This window comes from Glycine max, chromosome 15 (assembly GCF_000004515.6).
Source record: "Glycine max cultivar Williams 82 chromosome 15, Glycine_max_v4.0, whole genome shotgun sequence".
Lineage (NCBI taxonomy): Eukaryota > Viridiplantae > Streptophyta > Magnoliopsida > Fabales > Fabaceae > Glycine > Glycine max.
The window spans coordinates 37,449,015-37,467,552 of NC_038251.2; the positions used below are offsets into that span (position 1 = coordinate 37,449,015).

At 40.5% G+C, this 18,538-nt stretch overlaps 1 non-coding gene across 1 annotated transcript; it reads right to left on the reverse strand.

Moving 5' to 3' along the window:
• Nucleotides 1-1,701: 1,701 nt before the first annotated feature.
• On the reverse strand, nt 1,702-1,808 carry LOC112999694 (small nucleolar RNA R71). Its single transcript, XR_003264903.1, has one exon. It is a non-coding gene; the product is annotated as a small nucleolar RNA R71 (small nucleolar RNA).
• Nucleotides 1,809-18,538: the final 16,730 nt, after the last annotated feature.

Here is an 18,538-nt window from a genome sequence, read left to right on the forward strand (position 1 = left end):
TTGGATTAAGTGGTTAACTGTTAGGGACGAATTCTCCATAACCCAGGACAAGAGAATGGCTTCTGAATCAGAGGAAACAACCCGTTTTTAATATTATTAGTTTTGTATTCTAGTTTACTTGTTCTGTTCTTTAAATCACAAAACAAACAAACCCCCCCCCCAATCGTTACTGTTACTGCAAGTATATTATGAACATTTGGTTTATCATTGCTCGTTGGGAAATGACCTAGGATCACTTCCTAGTTACTGCATTTTCATGTTTATTTGATTCGGGTACGGCCTCAAACAAATTTGGCGCCGTTGCCGGGGAGCAGTGTCCAAAGGTTCATAATAGCTAGCGTTGTGTGTTTAGTTCTTTCGTGTTTTATGTTTAATTGTTTGTATTATGTTAGTATGTGTGTTAGTGTTGTTTAATGTCCTGGTATTTTGTTTAGTGAGTGTTCTATTTCAGTTTTCCTATTAAGCGCTTCCCCTGTTTCAGTTTTGGGTGTTTTGCTGTGAATAGTGTTTTGCGACGGACTTAGCGACCACTTTTGCTTGCGGCAAAACAGAGTAATAGTAGAAATCATGTAGCGACGAATTTTAGCGACCACCCATGTTGAATTATTTGGGATTTTAGCGACCACTTTTTGGCTGAATTTTTTTGTGGTAACTTCTTTTAATCTATATTTTGTGGGGAAAATAACTAGAGCCTTTAGTTTGGTCAGATTTGAAAGTTCCAAAAAAGTAGCAAATTGTGTTTGTCAAAACTTCAAAAGGCCATAACTTTTGCTCCGGTTATCAGAATCGCAATTATTATATATGTATTTGGGGTAGAAAAAAATTTCCTACACCTTTACTACCCGCCATAGGCTGGCTGAGGTCTCCATCGTTCAAAAAAAGTGATTCTGTCAAAAGTTTTTTATTTTTCAAGTTTTATTCACTTATTTTTCTCAACCTACCATTTTTAGCTTCCATAGTTAGACTTTGAATTTTTGTCTGAAATTTTTTGTGATATCTTCTCATCATTTTATAAGGTTGATCACAAAATTTCAAGTCATTTGGATATCATTTGAGGGTAGCTGTAGTTCAAACCTACACCTTAATTTACATGACAAGGCAACTAGTTGTGCATGCTGAATGTAGTGTATGACTAGAGGCAATCCATCTGACTTACAACCCTTTGATGCTGAGATAGATAGGACATTTCATAGATTAGTTAGGCATCATTTTAGACCTTTTGATCATCCTGAGCATTCCATTACTGGTGAATCTGTGCATTCCGTTATTGGTGATTTTGAACATCTTGATTTTGAGAATTATAATTTTGAGCATTCTGAGAACATGGCACAACCTCCACCCCGTGAGAGGACTCTAAGGGAAATGGCTGCACCTGATTTCACCTACGAAAGCTTGTGCATCCAATACCCTGATGAGGATGTCCCATATGTTCTTAAAACTGGACTGATTCATTTGCTTCCAAAGTTTCATGGCCTTGCAGGTGAAGACCCGCACAAACATTTGAAGGAATTTCATATTGTCTGCTCCACCATGAAACCCCCAGATATCCAAGAGGATCATATATTTCTGAAGGCTTTTCCTCATTCTTTAGAGGGAGTGGCAAAGGACTGGCTGTATTACCTTGCTCCAAGGTCCATCACGAGCTGGGATGACCTTAAGAGAGTATTCTTAGAAAAAAATTTCCCTGCTTCCAGGACCACAGCCATCAGGAAGGATATCTCAGGTATTAGACAACTCAGTGGAGAGAGCCTGTATGAATACTGGGAGAGATTTAAAAAACTATGTGCCAGTTGCCCTCACCATCAGATTTTGGAGCAGCTTCTTCTCCAATATTTTTATGAAGGACTCAGTAATATGGAGAGAAGTATGATAGATGCTGCAAGTGGTGGAGCCCTTGGAGACATGACTCCTGCTGAAGCTAGAAATTTAATTGAGAAGATGGCTTCCAACTCCCAGCAGTTTAGCTCCAGAAATGATGCTATAGTCATTAGAGGAGTGCATGAGGTAGCTACAAACTCAGCTGCATCATCCGAAACTAAGAAGCTAGAAGGCAAACTAGATGCATTGGTTAACTTGGTAACCCAGCTGGCCTTGAATCATAAATCTGTACCTGTCGTAAGAGTCTGTGGTTTGTGCTCCTCTACTGACCACCATACAGACCTTTGCCCTTCCATGCAGCAACCTGGAGCAATTGAGCAGCCCAAAGCTTATGCTGCAAACATTTACAATAGACCTCCTCAACCTCAGCAGCAAACTCAACCACAGCAGAACAATTATGACCTCTCCAACAACAGATACAACCCTGGATGGAGGAATCACCCTAATCTCAGATGGTCTAGCCCTTAACAGCAACAACAGCAGCCTGCTCCTTCCTTCCAAAATGTTGCTGGCCCAAGTAGACCATACATTCCTCCACCAATCCAACAACAGCAACAGCCCCAGAAACAACCAACAGTTGAGGCCCCTCCGCAACCTTCCCTCGAAGAACTTGTGAGGCAAATGACTATGCAAAACATGCAGTTTCAACAAGAGACCAGAGCCTCCATTCAGAGCTTAACTAATCAGATGGGACAATTGGCTACATAATTAAATCAACAACAGTCCCAGAATTCTGACAAACTGCCTTCTCAATCTGTCCAAAATCCCAAAAATGGCAGTGCCATTTCATTGAGGTCGGGAAAGCAGTCAAGGACCTCATCCTGTAGCACCTTTCTCATCTGCAAATGAACCTTCCCAACTTCACTCTACTCTAGAAAAAGGTGATGACAAAAATTTACATAACAATTTCTGTGCAGGTGAATCTTCTTCCACTGGTAATTCTGATTTGCAGAAGCAGCACATCCCTCTTCCATTCCCTCCAGGAGCAGTTCCCAACAAAAAATTGGAAGAGGCAGAGAAAGAGATCTTGGAAACATTTAGAAAAGTAGAGGTAAACATACCTCTGCTGGATGCAATAAAGCAAATTCCAAGATATGCTAAATTCTTGAAGGAGCTGTGCACTAATAAGCGGAAGCTTAAAGGAAGTGAACGAATTAGCATGGGCAGAAATGTCTCCGCATTGATTGGTAAATATGTTCCCCAAATTCCTGAAAAATGTAAAGATCCAGGTACATTCAGCATACCTTGTATTATAGGGAATAGTAAGTTTGACAATGCCATGCTAGATTTAGGAGCTTCTGTTAGTGTTATGTCTCTGTCTATTTTTAATTCTCTATCTCTAGGTCCCTTGCAGTCAACTGATGTGGTAATTCATTTAGCTAATAGAAGTGTTGCCTATCCTGTTGGTTTCATAGAAGATGTCTTAGTTAGAGTTGGTGAACTGATTTTCCCTGTTCATTTTTATATTTTGAATATGGAAGATGGATTTTCTCAAGGATCAATTCCCATCATTCTAGGCAGACCCTTTATGAAAACTGCTATAACTAAGATAGATGTATATGCAGGCACACGATCCATGGAGTTTGGTGATATAATTGTTCATTTTAATATTCTGGATGCTTTGAAAAACCCATCTGAAGATCTTTCTGTATTTCATGCTGAAATAATTGACCATGTTGTTGATGAATACATGACTGATCTTTATTCTAATCTTCATGCCTCTCACTCTTCATGCATTGAGTCTGAAATTGTACTTGATCATATGTCTGAATTTGATGCTGAGAGTGAATCTGAAATTGATATTGATTGCATGTCTGGTGGTGGTGTTTTACCTCTCGAGATTGATTTTATAGAGTCGGATAGGACTAACCATGTTTTAGGAAGTACACATACCTCTGACTTTCTTTATGAGGTACAGGCTGAGAAATCATCTTCTTCTACCACTATCCAGCCGGCCACACCAGAATTGAAGCCTCTGCCATCAAATTTAAAATACGCTTACTTGGATGATAGCAAAAGTTTTCTAGTGATTATATCTGCCTCCCTTGCTGAGGAGCAAGAGGAGAAGTTGTTGTCTGTTCTCAAGAAGCATAAGAAGGCTATAGGCTGGACCTTGGCGGACATTCCTGCTATTAGCCCATCCACATGTATGCATCGAATAAATTTAGAGGATGAAGTTAAACCAGTAAGACAGCCATAGAGAAGACTCAACCCGGTGATTCTTGATGTAGTGAAGAAGGAGATAACCAAGCTTTTGCAAGCTGGAATCATTTATCCTATCTTCGACAGTCAATGGGTGAGTCCCATCCAGGTAGTCCCGAAGAAGATCGGCCTCACAGTGATAAAAAATGAGAAGGAGGAGCTAATTCCTACTCGGGTGCAGAACAGTTGGAGAGTCTGCATTGACTATAGGAGGCTGAACCAGGTTACCAAAAAGGACCATTTTCCCTTGCCATTCATTGACCAGATGCTTGAACGCCTGGCAGGTAAATCTCACTACTGTTTCCTTGATGGTTTTTCTGGTTATATGCAAATTACTATTGCTCCTAAGGATCAGGAAAAGACCATATTCACTTGCCCCTTCGGCACTTTTACCTATAGGAGGATGCCTTTCGGCATGTGCAATGCCCCTGGTACCTTCCAGTGGTGCATGATTAGTATTTTCAGTGATTTCTTAGAAAATTGCATAGAGGTGTTTATGGATGATTTCACTGTATATGGATCCTCTTTTGATGGTTGTTTGGATAGTTTGGAAAAAGTTTTGAATAGATGCATTGAAACTAACCTTGTTCTAAATTTTGAAAAATGTCATTTTATGGTTGATCAAGGTATAGTTTTAGGCCACATTATTTCAAAAAAAGGCATTGAAGTAGATCCTGCAAAAATTTCTGTTATATCACAATTGCCTTACCCCTCTTCTGTGCGAGAGGTGCGATCTTTTCTTGGTCATGCAGGATTCTACAGGCGCTTTATAAGAGATTTTAGCAAAGTAGCCCTTCCACTGTCCAACTTGTTGCAAAAGGAGGTGGAGTTTGACTTTAATGATAAATGCAGATAGGCTTTTGACTGCCTCAAAAGAGCACTGACTACCACCCCTATCATCCAGGCACCCGACTGGACAACCCCTTTTGAGCTTATGTGTGATGCATCAAATTATGCATTGGGGGCTGTCCTTGCTCAGAAAATTGATAAATTGCCCAGCGTGATATACTATGCTTCTAGGACTTTAGATGCTGCCCAAGCGAATTATACTACTACTAAGAAAGAGCTTCTAGCCATAGTTTTTGCTCTTGAAAAATTTCGATCTTATTTGCTTGGTACCCGCATTATTGTTTATACTGACCATGCAGCTCTAAAGTACTTGTTGAAGAAGGCTGATTCTAAGCCTAGGTTGATCCGATGGATGCTCTGGCTCCAAGAGTTTGACTTGGAGATCCATGATAGGAGCGGAGCACAAAATCTAGTTGCCGATCATTTGAGTCGGATCGAACGTGTATCAGATGCAGATTCACCCATTCGGGATGATTTCCCGGATGATCATTTGTATATACTGTATAGTATTTCTGACTCTCTTTCTACTCCCTGGTTTGCCAACATTGTCAATTATTTAGTTGCTTCTGTTTTTCCTCCCTTAGCATATAAGGCCCAAAAAGATAAAATTAAAAGTGATGCTAAGCATTTTATTTGGGATGACCCCTACTTGTGGAAATTGTGCAGTGATCAGGTCATTAGACGGTGCATTCCAGATCATGAGACTGACCCAGTCTTGCAGTTCTGTCATTCTTCCGCACCGGGAGGTCATCTGGGTGTTCAAAGGACAGCTCGCAAAGTGCTTGATTGTGGTTTTTATTGGCCCACCATCTTTAAAGATGCGTGGAAGATCTGCTGCACTTGTGAGCAGTGTCAGAGAGCAGGAAATAGACTTACCTGGCGACAACAAATGCCTCAACAACCTATGCTATTCTGTGAGGTGTTTGATGTCTAGGGTATAGATTTCATGGGCCCTTTTCCTATCTCTTTTGGTTATGTTTACATTCTCCTTGCAGTTGACTATGTTTCAAAATGGGTGGAAGCCAAGCCCATTAGAACTAATGATGCTAAAGTTGTTGCAGATTTTGTCAGGTCTAATCTGTTTTGCAGGTTTGGAGTACCTAAAGCAATTGTTAGTGATCAAGGAACCCATTTTTGCAACAGAACAATGCATGCCCTGCTTAAAAAGTACAGGGTTGTACACAGGGTATCCACACCATACCACCCCCAGACCAATGGACAGGCAAAAATTTCTAACAAGGAGATCAAGAGAATTTTAGAGAAGATTGTGCTGCCAAGCAGGAAAGATTGGAGTACCAGGCTTGATGATGCTCTTTGGGCACATCGGACTGCCTACAAAGCACCCATAGGAATGTCTCCTTATCGGGTTGTCTTTGGAAATGCATGTCATCTTCCAGTGGAAATTGAGCGCAAAGCATATTGGGCAGTGAAGACTTGCAACTTCTCTATGGATCAAGCTGGTGAGGAAAGAAAGTTGCAACTGAGTGAGTTAGATGAAATCCGCCTAGAAGCCTACGAGAATGCCAAGTTCTACAAAGAAAAGACCAAGAAGTTCCATGATAGCATGATAGTTAAGAAGGACTTCATGGTTGGGCAAAAAGTGTTATTATATAATTCTAGGCTTGGACTCATGAGTGGTAAGTTAAGGTCTAAGTGGATTGGTCCTTTTGTTGTTACTAATGTTTTTCCTTATGGTACAGTTGAGATCAAAAGCGACTCCACAAACAAGAGCTTCAAGGTCAACGGACATCGACTTAAGCCATTCCTCACAAACCCTTCTTTAGTGGACGTAGTGGTGGAAGAGACTTCCTTACTCCACCCTACTCTTCCTCCACCATGACTTAGGGAGTTCTTCTTTTCCTATCTCCTTCTTTGCTTTTATTACACTTGTCCGATTCTATTTGATGATTTAATTGTTTTTAATCTCTTAATTGTGCTACATTGAGGACAATGTGTTGTTTAAGTATGATTTTGCTAGTTTTGTCGGTTTTGTTAATTTGTTAGTTGTGTTAATTTGTTAATGTTGTTAGTTTTGTCGGATTTCTAGTTTAATATTTTGGGTCAATTTTGTGTGCATGTACGACTTTGCATGTTTTTCTTTGAATTATAGGATATGTTCATGAAATGGGTAATTGTTTTGAAAATAAAAGTTCTTGACATTTTGTGACTTGAAATCCTTGATTCTCCTCTTCTCCTCTACATGTCATGATAGTTTTGAAAGCTCAATTTGAAAGTGAAGAGTTTACCTTTGTGAGAATTTGAGCCATCCATCATCATAATCATTTGGTGTGTTTTGCCCCATTGATTGCTTGCACAATAGCCTTGGCTTGATTCTTGTTGATGCTTCCTAATTCACATGCATATTTGGAAATGATTGAGGCAATTTTGTTCTTATAAGCTTCTAGCCAAATGGACTTACCTTGAATTAATTCCTTTGATAGCCCTTTTGAGCCTTGTTTCCCTTTCCTTGTTTTGAAGCTCACTACAAGCCTTAAATGAAAAACCATGATATCACCATATCCTTAAGGAATTTTGGAGCTTTGGAATTGTTTTGGGAATAAGTGTGGGGGGTTTTGTTTCATTGGATAATATGTTTGTTGGCTATGCTTCATGATGTATTTTTGGGCCATACTTGATGTACATTGTATATTGGTTAAATGTTGGACATGCTGAATGAAATATTGTTTCTCAAATTGTTAGTGCTAAAAATAAAATAAAAAATTCGAAAAAGAAAAAGAAAAGCAATAAAGTTGAGTGAATAAGAACTTAAATGGAAAAAGAATGATGAGACTCTTGGTTCTACTTTTTATGTTTAAATTTTATCTTTAGGTCTTCTTATTTTTTTCTTAATATGCACTTATTCCCCATTGCTCCTCTATTCCTTTGGGATTTAGCCACTTATTCCATACTTTTCCTACCTTGTCCTTCGCCCCATTGCAACCTTAAAAAGACCTTTTGATCCTCATGTGCTTGTGTTTATGGGTTGATTGTCAATTTTAGAATCTTGCCAAGTTTATGTGGTGTTTGTTTTCATGGGTGCTTTGAGGGTAAATAGTAGCCTAGACACTTGAGAGATAGAGTGTATATCTTGTGAGGCTTTATCACTTTTCATTCTTGAGCTGATTAACTATTTTGCCATGATTGGGTTGCTTGGATGATTTTCATGAATGTCTTAACTTTTCGGATCTCCTTATGTTAGATGTTACCCATTACTTTCATTCCTTGATGTTCATTGAGAAATATGTGAATGTTTTTGTTTGTCTCTCTTTGATATCCTTGGATTTTGTTCTTTGTTTTATTTTGCCCAGGAGTGTAAAAGGCTAAGTATGGGGGGTTTTGATGTGCCATCATTTTCTTCTATTTCTTAAATCCTTTTTGCACCATTTTAATTACTGATTAATCTTAATTGTCAAATTAATTAGGCAGTTTTATTATTTGGGCTCATTTAGCTAATTTGATGTTTTTAATCTAATTTCAGGAATTAATGAAACATTGGGCTTAATCTGGATTTTGGTTGTGGACTTGAAGAGGGCAAATAAAGCAGCGCTTACCTTAGTTAATTTCTAATTAGGGGATTGCAATTTTATTTTATGTGGTTAAGTGTTTATTTCGTTTTGGGCCAGAATATTGTAATAGGGCCCAGTGACTTTGAGTGACTCTTTTTAAATAGCACCCTTGGGCTTCGTGCAAGACTCTTTTTATGTTTCTGCTTCATTTACGTTTCTACTTCGTTTATGTTTCTGCTTTTAGTTTCATTTACATTTTTTGTTTGAATCTATGGAAGGCTAAATATTCTGGTGTTGTTTCCTTTTGAGGATGAAGCTCAACTCTCTTTGAGGTTTCGTTTATAATGTGGCTTCCTGGCAGTTTTCCCATCACTAGTTAACCCAAATTCGTTAACATTAATCTGTGCACGCTTCGTGTTTGATCAATTGCCTCTGAGCCTAACTTGCGTTTATGCTTAATGGACGAAGGGCTAACTGGTGTATGTGTTGCCTAATCATGTATTGACAACCCTAAGTTGATTTTCGCTTAGTAAATTGAAATAGGGTTGGATTAAGTGGTTAACTGTTAGGGACAAATTCTCCATAACTCAGGACAAGAGAATGGCTTCTGAATCAGAGGAAACAACCCGTTTTTAATATTATTAGTTTCGTATTCCAGTTTACTTGTTCTGTTCTTTAAATCACAAAACAAACAACCCCCCCCAATCGTTACTGTTACTGCAAGTATATTATGAACATTTGGTTTATCATTGCTCGTTGGGAAACTACCTAGGATCACTTCCTAGTTACTGTATTTTCATGTTTATTTGATTCGGGTACGACCTCGAACAGAGCCCGATGAGGTTCCGAGCTCATGAGTAATTCCAACAGCGAGACCCTGGCCGGGGTTTTGTTGAGCTGCTCAATAACCTTGAACTCGCTCTGCTGAATTATACGGAGAAACTCGCTGGCTTCCTCTAGCGACACCTCCTTCTTGCCATAACCATCCCTTTTCTCCGGAAGACCTTTCACCGGAGTATCCTTATTCGGAGTGAGGGGCATTTTATCATCTTGTTCTTCCACTACCTTTGCCTTCCCCTTGATTTTCGTGGGCTGAATTGGTAGATCGAGGGGCACAAATACACGACCACTGTGGGTCACACCGCTCAGCCCCGTGATATTGGTTACCTTGGCCAACAACGAATTGATGTCGGTGGCTTCTTCTCCTTCTTTGTTCGGAGGTGTGTACCTCCATGGGACTGCGTGGCGGTTTTGGTATGGGAAAGGGACAGGTTTAGCTGCCGAGGGGTGTTGGGGCTTTTGCGAAGCTGCGCCCTTGGTGAAATATATCACCAAAGGTTTAGGCCTTCCAAAACTTCTCTCATCCACGGACTGCATCCATATCTGCTGCTCTTCTCTTCCCTCATCACCGACTTCCAGTCGGCCTTGATCTATCATTCGCTGCAACAATCCCTCTACTGCCAAACATGTTTCCATGCTATGTAGCTCGCCGGGATGCAACAAATCAGAGTCCTCTTTATGCCCGCCATGGGGAATCACACCTCCCTTTTGTAGGGCCTCAAAGATAAACCTCCTAGGGGTTGCCACGTCCTTTAAAGGTTTAGACCTACGCGGCCTATCTGACCCAATGGCATTAACCGCTCCCCCTCCATGATTGGCGAGCGGGTTGGTTTTCACATTGGACCGATCCTCTTGGAATGTCAGCCATCCAACATCCATCAAATGTTGGACCTTGTATTTAAGGGCCAAACATTTTTCGATGGAATGCCCCAGGGTATTCCCATGGTACTTGCAAGTTGCGTTAGGATCATACCACTTTGGGAAAGGGGGTTGGAAGATCTTCCCGGGAGTTATTACGGCCAGTTGGTTGACGATGAGGGACGACAAGAGGTCTTCATACGTCATTAGGAGTAGGGTGAATTCTTGAATTGGCCTCGGGGGAAAGTTCCTCATTGCGTTGGAATTGCCGGCCGGGCGAGTCATGGTTGGGGTTGGAACTTGGGGGGCCTCCCTCTGAATGGGTGCCTTAGGCTGCATGGGTGCTGAATTAGAGGAGTTCCCGGCGTGAGCTGAGAAGCTCAGATGATGTTGCACATACTGATGTGTACCATGAGATGTCTGCGGGGGTTTGACCCACGCGGGCGCTGAAGTGACGACGTGGGCATCTCCCTACTTCCTTTTTGCCCCTGTTGCTCCGATCCTTTTAGCATTGGCACTAGTGGAGGAAACATAATCGGACTTCCCTCTTTTCAACCCTACTTCGATTCTTTCCCCGGCGAATACTAGGTTCGCGAAGCTGGACGGCATGTAGCCTACCAACTTCTCATAGTAAAACACTGGCAGGGTGTCCACCATCTTGGTGATCATCTCCCTTTCGACCATGGGAGGGGCCACTTGTGCTACCAAGTCTCTCCACCGTTGTGCGTATTCTTTAAAGGTCTCACCTTCCTTCTTGAACATATTATGTAGCTGAGTGCGATCGAGAGCCATATCAGAATTATACTGATATTGCCTTAGGAAAGCAGTAATCAGGTCCTTCCAAGTACGAATGCGGGAAGCTTCCAGATTAGTGTACCAAACGACTGCGGTCCTGGCCAAGCTATCTTGGAAAAAATGTATTAATAGCTTCTCATCCCTAGAGTGTGCGCCCATCTTACGACAATACATCTTGAGATGGTTCTTGGGACAAGTCGTCCCTTTATACTTGTCGAAGTCCGGCACTTTGAATTTTGGGGGGATAACAACATTTGGTACCAAGCAAAGATCCGTCATGTTCGCGAACGGATAGTCACCAAAGCCTTCAATAGCCCTCAATCTCTCCTCGAGGAGATCGAGTTTCCTTCTTTCTTCGGTCGCCGGGGGTGGTCCTTCTGTGGACAAGATTATTGGTTGTGCTGTGAGGTTGGGCTGAGGCAAAGTGTTGGGTGCTGGTCCCTTGATGGGGATCAGGGGGTAGGACTCGACATCCCCTTGGGCATACTCTTGATGATCTTCGTGGACCTCATCGGGCTGTCGAGGAGGCTCCCCTTCAAGGATGGGAGAAGAGATATGACTCGCATCATCTTGCATGACTGGCAGCGTGTAATTAGGCGGCAATCCATAAGGGTAGGCCGCTCGGTTGTATCCCAAATGGGGGTTGCTGTTGTGCCCCAGTGTGTTCCTTCCTCGTCCTACCGTATTTTGGGGAGGATGGTGTGCGGTGGCTAGAAGAGTCGGGTCTGCTTCGGCAGCCGAACTGACAGCGGCAGCGGTGACCACGTTCTTCTCCATGAGTTGCCTCATTCCTAGCATGGCCTCCATCATGAAAGCCATTTGTTCTTTCAGAGCCGACATGTCGGCTTTCATCTGTTCCTGTGTCTCCTCTTGATCACCCATCATTCTAGATTTGGATCTGGTGCGATAGGGATGCCTTGGGGTGCGTTTAGTTATGGTGTTTTTCCTAGAAAAACCAAACGTGAGGAGTAGGTAAAAATTATGAATGCATGTGTAGAGATAAAATGCAGGAGTGATTTGATTCGCACTGACTTTTTTGGAGTAGAAACATGGGATAAACTCATTTTATTCAAAAAGGTTATAACTAGTCAAGATCTGAGTGACAATACAAGTTCCCTAGCGGTTCCTAATTATATGGGTCATTAAATCTATCATATGCTGACAATAGTCGAAAAGTCCATGGATCTCCTCGGGGGCGGAGTAGGTGTTCGCCGTTGCTTTGGCCTTGGCTAGCAATCGGGGAAGTTCTTGACTCTCGTTCAAGGTAAGAGCAAATCGGTCCATCCACATGGTTGCCTCTTGGTGTAACGAGTCGATCACTCTTCCTCTAGCCTCCTTTTCCGCATACACTTGGGCATACTCGTCCGCCACCCTATGCTTGTGGGCTGTGGCTAGACTTAGTTCTTCTTGATACTTGGTGATGATAGCTAACATGTTGGTCTCTGTCTCGCACAAACACTGAGTCAAGTTCCTTTTGGACCTTGAGCAAGCGGCTAACTCTTTTTTTAAGACCTTGCTATGTGCTCGTGATTGGTCTCTCTCTTCCCTTCGAAGCTTGAGCTCACTGTTGCTGCCCCACAATGCTCCACGGAATTTGTCACGGTCGTGCTCTTCCTTGCGAGCCCTCTTGGTTTCTTGTTCCAGGGCTTTTGTGGTAGCTGCATTTTCTTCTCGTAACCCGGCACACTCTTTCCGGACGTCTGTAGCGACCAACTTGAATTTTTCTTTGGCAAGTCTCGCTTTTCCTAGTTTTGTTTTCAGAGCTCGAACTTCTTCATCTTCTTCCGGAGCTTCGAAATTCTCTTCGTTGATAATCTTTAACTTGGCGAGCCAATCTAAACCCCCTGTACGAACTTTCATCCATTCATGATAACCACCAATGATGCCATTACGAATGCCCCTAAGCTCTTTATCTTTCCTTAACGGGTTTTCCCACGCCTTATGGTTGTATAACCTTGAAATTCTGCGCGCCAAAATCTCTCACAAGGAAAGGAGACAGGCTTTCTTCCGTCGGTGCTTCCCTCATGGGGTACCCTAACTGTCTTATAACAAGTGCGGGATTGTAATTAATGCAACCCCTCATTCCCATCAACGGGATGTTTGGGTAGCTTCCACATGAGAAGAGAACACCCTCCTTTCCTTCTTTCCATCATGGAATCCAATTGACTGTTCTGCCTTCTATCCCAGCCAAGTGTTGGTCCCAATCTACTTTTCTTTTCTCGACACACGAGCGATGGCTTCAGAGCGGACATGGATGCCTTATGTCTTGTTGGAATAAGTGCGAAACCAACCATACACAAAGAGAAGGTAAACAACAGATGATCCGTGCACTACTCTTTTCGCACCTTCGGTCAAATGTGTCAAATAAGTCTGCCAAGACAGCTACCACCGGGCTCTCTTTACTATGGTGATATGCAAGGAAAGCATCAATCGCGGCTAGGTCCACCAAACCATCTACGTTTGGAAAGAGGACAACCCCAAAGATTAGCAATGCTAATACATCCATAAACGGGACCCACTCCTCTTGATTCGCCATATCCCTCGCCTTACCTTCTACGTACTTCTGTGGTAGGCCCACTATGCCATTTCGAGTTTGCTTTACGCGGTCCAATCCTCTCGCTGAATCCCTGACCACAACTGCAACTTTGCCCAAGGAGGGAAGAAAGCCGGAGAAAAGATACGGTTTCCTTCCCCCAAGAGGACATCCTAGAATCTCCTCAAATTCTTCAACAGTCGGTACTAATTGGAAGTCTCCAAACATGAAGCATCTCAAAGGCTGGTCATAGTATTGGGTGAGTGATGCAATGGCTTTTGGGGATATCTCTGCTATGGTCAAATCTAAGATCTTTCCACACGTCTTGCGGAAGGCTTGCATTTGGAGAGGTTCCATCAACCGCCCCAACTCTTTGATGCTGGTGATATCTAGGCCCTTAATCTTGACTTGATAAAACCTTTTGCCAGTTTGATTTGTCCCCATGTTTACTAAAGTGAAACAAAAATCTGGTGCGAATCAAAACTCCGACATCTATCATGGGTGGAATGGATGAATGCATGAAGGAATGCACATGAAACAGATGCAATTTATGAATACGGGAGCCCGGGGAAATTGTCTCCTTTTTAGATACAACGTCTTGGGGTAGAACAGTGTCCAATGTATGTATTTAAGAAGATGACACGGACCCTCCGTTAGTTTGCAAAAGAGAGGGGATCAAGACAGAACCCGTGCGTGATGCATATGCGAAGGGCACAACACGGGAGTGTACAGTATGACAATATTCACAAAATATATAAGCAAAAAGGGTGCATGCTACTTATGCATGGCAGTGTGAAAAAATGGCACGCAACGTGTCCGCTTCATGCCCCTATTCAAGGGACCTATATGGGAGGGAGCTAAAAGGGGTTTTTAGTGATAATCCCCAAGGTGGTCATATTTCTCTTGATGGTCTCTAGAGGTATCATCCTCTTCGAAGAACATATTGCAGCAGTAGGGACTACTAGCAACAATATGTTTTCAAAGAGAAAAACTCTAGATGAGGGTTCACTGTAATCAAGCTAGTCGGAGACCTAGCATGATCACAGATTCACCTCCACTCCTTATGTTCCCATGAACCTGGGTATAGGGCCCTTTTTCAACTCACCGTGTGTGCAAATAGTGTTGGTATTTGTGTGCATCAAATGAATAAATATTTACCTCGCATACATTTTAAAACGCACTGAAAGCAACAAAGAGTTATATACACAAGAACATAAGAAAAATAAAGGGAAACCAACAAAGGAGAAAGTCATTATAAAACATTGCACAAGATTAAATGGCCTAACTCTCTAAAAATAATCCCCAGTGGAGTCACCAACTGTCGCAACCTACCCTTCGGCGGGAGGGTGACGTGAGACTCGCGGGTGCGTGTTCCAAGAAAGGAATAGGCGCGGAGTCACCACCAACGTTTATTTGAGGAAAACGTCGAAAAAACCGGAAAAGACGTGATCTATGAACTTTAAGTGAAAGGTTCGGGAGTTGTATTTATGCACGGGGAAGGTATTAGCACCCCACACGTCCGTCACAAGAGACGACAGCCTTTTAATTAAATGTGCAAACATGACTTCAATTTTATGTTCCCTTTTACATTTTTATTCGTTTACATATATTTTATCTTTTTGCGGTCGATGAGGGTGTTTCCCTTGCTCCTACGTATTCCTTAATTGCGATAAGGAAATCAAACCTACGTAATTCTTTGTGAACAAAGAGTTTGGTTAAGTTGTTTTTATCTTTTTTTACAAAATATGTTTTAATTGAATGAAAGGTCATTTAAGGCGTTGGACAATTAAACAATCATTCGATTCCTTTGAAAAGAGAGAAGACATTAAGGCATTGGAGCATTAATGGTCTCTTTATTTTTTGAAAGAGGTAATAAAGTCACATGTTGATTTTAAGCCTTTAGAAATCTACACTTAACCAATAAAAGCGGAAAAGACCATTTCAAGGCGTTGGACCTTTGAAAATGACTTTTTTATGCGATGACAAAAGTTTGGTTTATGAATTGATTTTAGCCTTAGTTTCGCTTTGGTTATTAGTCGATTCAATCAAGAGAGAGAAATCCCAAAGAGAAACGTCCGATTGCTTTTTTTGGTTTATTTTACTAAAAGATATTTTTGATTATTATATTATTATTTTACCTCTTTTTGGTTTCCAACGTAGTTACGACACGACCGAATGGTCGGATTTCATTTTAACAGAAATTAACGGATATTACAATTCAAATGATCGGTGGAAATTTATTTTATTTTTTGATTAGGCAAGAAAATGACTTAAGCAAATGACTAAAGCACGTCAAAAGGGGGTACGGAAAGTAAATGAAATGAAAATAAAAGCACGTGAAAACAAATTAGGACCACTAAGGGTACATAGAATGAATTGAAAATTTTGATTTCGGGTACTTATCGGTTGAAGACCGAAGAACGATGAAGAACGAACGAAGAACGTTCAAGAACGGTTGAAAATCTTTGCGAAATCACCCACGAAAACCTTACGGAAACGTTACGGAAGCGCGTCGGTTTGGATTTTCTTCACGGAACCAATTTTTTTCACTAATTTCAAGTGATTCTCGAATTACCAAGAGGACTGAACAATTTTCCTCTTCACTTCTCCCCCTATTTATAGGAAAATGGGAGAGATGCTTGCCACCCAACTCACCCAGGCGAGCTAGGTTGCTTCCTCTAGAAGCAACCGCCTTCTGGAGGAATTTTCTGGAAGGCCCAAGTGGGCCTGGTTGCTATTTGCACACCCATTTTTACTAAGTACACCCGCTGCCTTTTTTTGGTGATTCTTTTTCCGTAACGATGCTTGTTTTCTTTCTGTAATGTTACGAAACCTTACGGATTACGTAATCATCCCCTTTTTGCCTTCCGGAGTGTTACGGAACTTTACGGATTGCGCACTAACACTTCCTTTTAATTTCCAGCATGTCGCGGAACTTCACGAATTGTGCTACAATGCTTTCTTTTGACTTCTGGCACGTCACAGAACTTCACGAATTGCCTAACGATGGGTGCCAAGTACCTCGAAGTGGTCAAACGAGGGTCGCAACCCAACAAAGAATGGTCCCCGGACGAAATTAGGGTATGACAGTAAGGATTCCTGAACACAAGGGATGGGTTGTCCCTGTGTGGTTCAGACTTTGTAAAAGGATTTTTACAAAGAGAGTGGAAAATCTCAAGTGGGTTGCTTAAGGACTGGACGTAAGCACGGGAAGTGACCGAACCAATATAAATCGAGTTTGCATTTCTCTCTTCCCTTATCTCATTTATATTATTACAATCAATTATTTCTTGCATGTTTAAAGAACATTATTAAATTGATTGTTGTTTCTACTTCTGCATTCTGAGTCTATCATTTAGAAGGGGGTTAAAAGTTTGTTAGTGGAAAATTAATTCACCCCTTCTTAAGATAACTAAGGCCATTTGTCCAACAAGTGGTATCAGAGCTAGGTTTCTTGTCTAAAGTTTAAAAACTTCAAGAATAGATATGGCATCATCTAACCTTCCATTTCCTGAGGGAAATTCTATTAATAAGCCTCATCTAACTTATGTTCAATGGCAAGGGTTATCACTATTGGAAAACTTGTATGCAGATCTTTATTGAAGCCATAGATTTAAAGATATGGGAAGCTATTGAATTTGATCCCTTTATTCCTACAATGGTAGAGAGAAAAACAACTATAAAAAAAACCTAGAGAAGAAGAAAATGATGATTTCAGATTTTGTGAAGAGATTCAATAAGTTTCTGAGAAACAAAAGAACAAAGGAAATCAAATATCAATCCAAAGAGGAAAGAAGAAGATTCCTCCTTAGCCCCAAAATGCTATGAATGCGATCTACCTGGGCATATGAGATTCAATTGTCCTGTCTTTAAAACAAGAATGGAAAAATCCGACAAGAGGAATTTCAAAAGAAAGAAAGAAAAGAAAGCATACATCACTTGACAAGATAATGATATAAATTCTTTAAGTGATTCAGAAAATAAAATGATAAATCTGGGTCTCATGTTGAAAGACTATGAAAGTGGAGAAGAGCAAAGTTGATACATTGATAGTGGTTGCTCCAAACACATGGCGAGAGATACATCAAAGTTTATTCATATTTCTCCCAAAGATAGTGAATATGTGATCTATGGAGACAACAAACAAAGGCCACTTAATCAACAAGCCCAACAAGTGATATCAAATGATACCAACAGGTCACTTGTCTTTGATTGATTACTTTTGATTATTTTTGCCTATGATTGTTAACTTTTGATTGAGTTTTTGATGATTGTTCTTGATTGAGTTTTGATTGTCTTTGATGATTGTTTTTTATGATTATTTCTGCTTGAGTTTTTGATTGTCTTTGAAGAGGTAATGTCTTCTAACTATGAGATGACTTATCTATTTCTTTTGATGAACTTCAAGATGCATTCAATGACTTGCATAAAGAATCAATTAAACTTTTCAAATTAATTTCATATTTAAATTAAACTATTTCAAATGTAGAAAAGGAAATTTTGAAATTGAATTTTGAAATTTAAAATTTGAATTTGAAAATTGAAATTTGAAAAGTTAAATTTGAAAACTGAAATTTGAAATTCAAATTTGGAAGTTGGAAGTGGAAGTTATTGGAAGTTGAAAGTTGAAAATGGAAATTGGAAGTTGGAAGTTGAAAATGGAAGTTGGAAGTTGGAAGTTGGAATTTGAAATTTAAAATTTAAAATTTGAAAATTTAAAATTGAAAATTGAAAATTGAAATTTGAAATTTGAAATTTTTTTTGGAATAGAAATTATTGTGCATAATTAGTTGATTGTTAATTTAATTAATTTGATTTGAAATGTTTGATGATTGATTGTATTTGATTGTGTTTGATTGATGTGTTATTATGATTGACTTTACTTGATTGATATTCAATGTTTGTTAGTATGATTGATTGATAGCATTAGATAATGTTTATAGGAATAGAAATAGGTCATTTTTAGGAGAAAAGGCTATTTTAGTGTTCTGGTAATCTATTACCAACACATGTAATCGATTACACTAGAACAGGTGGCCTGTAATCGATTACAGTAGCCCTGTAATCGATTACCAGT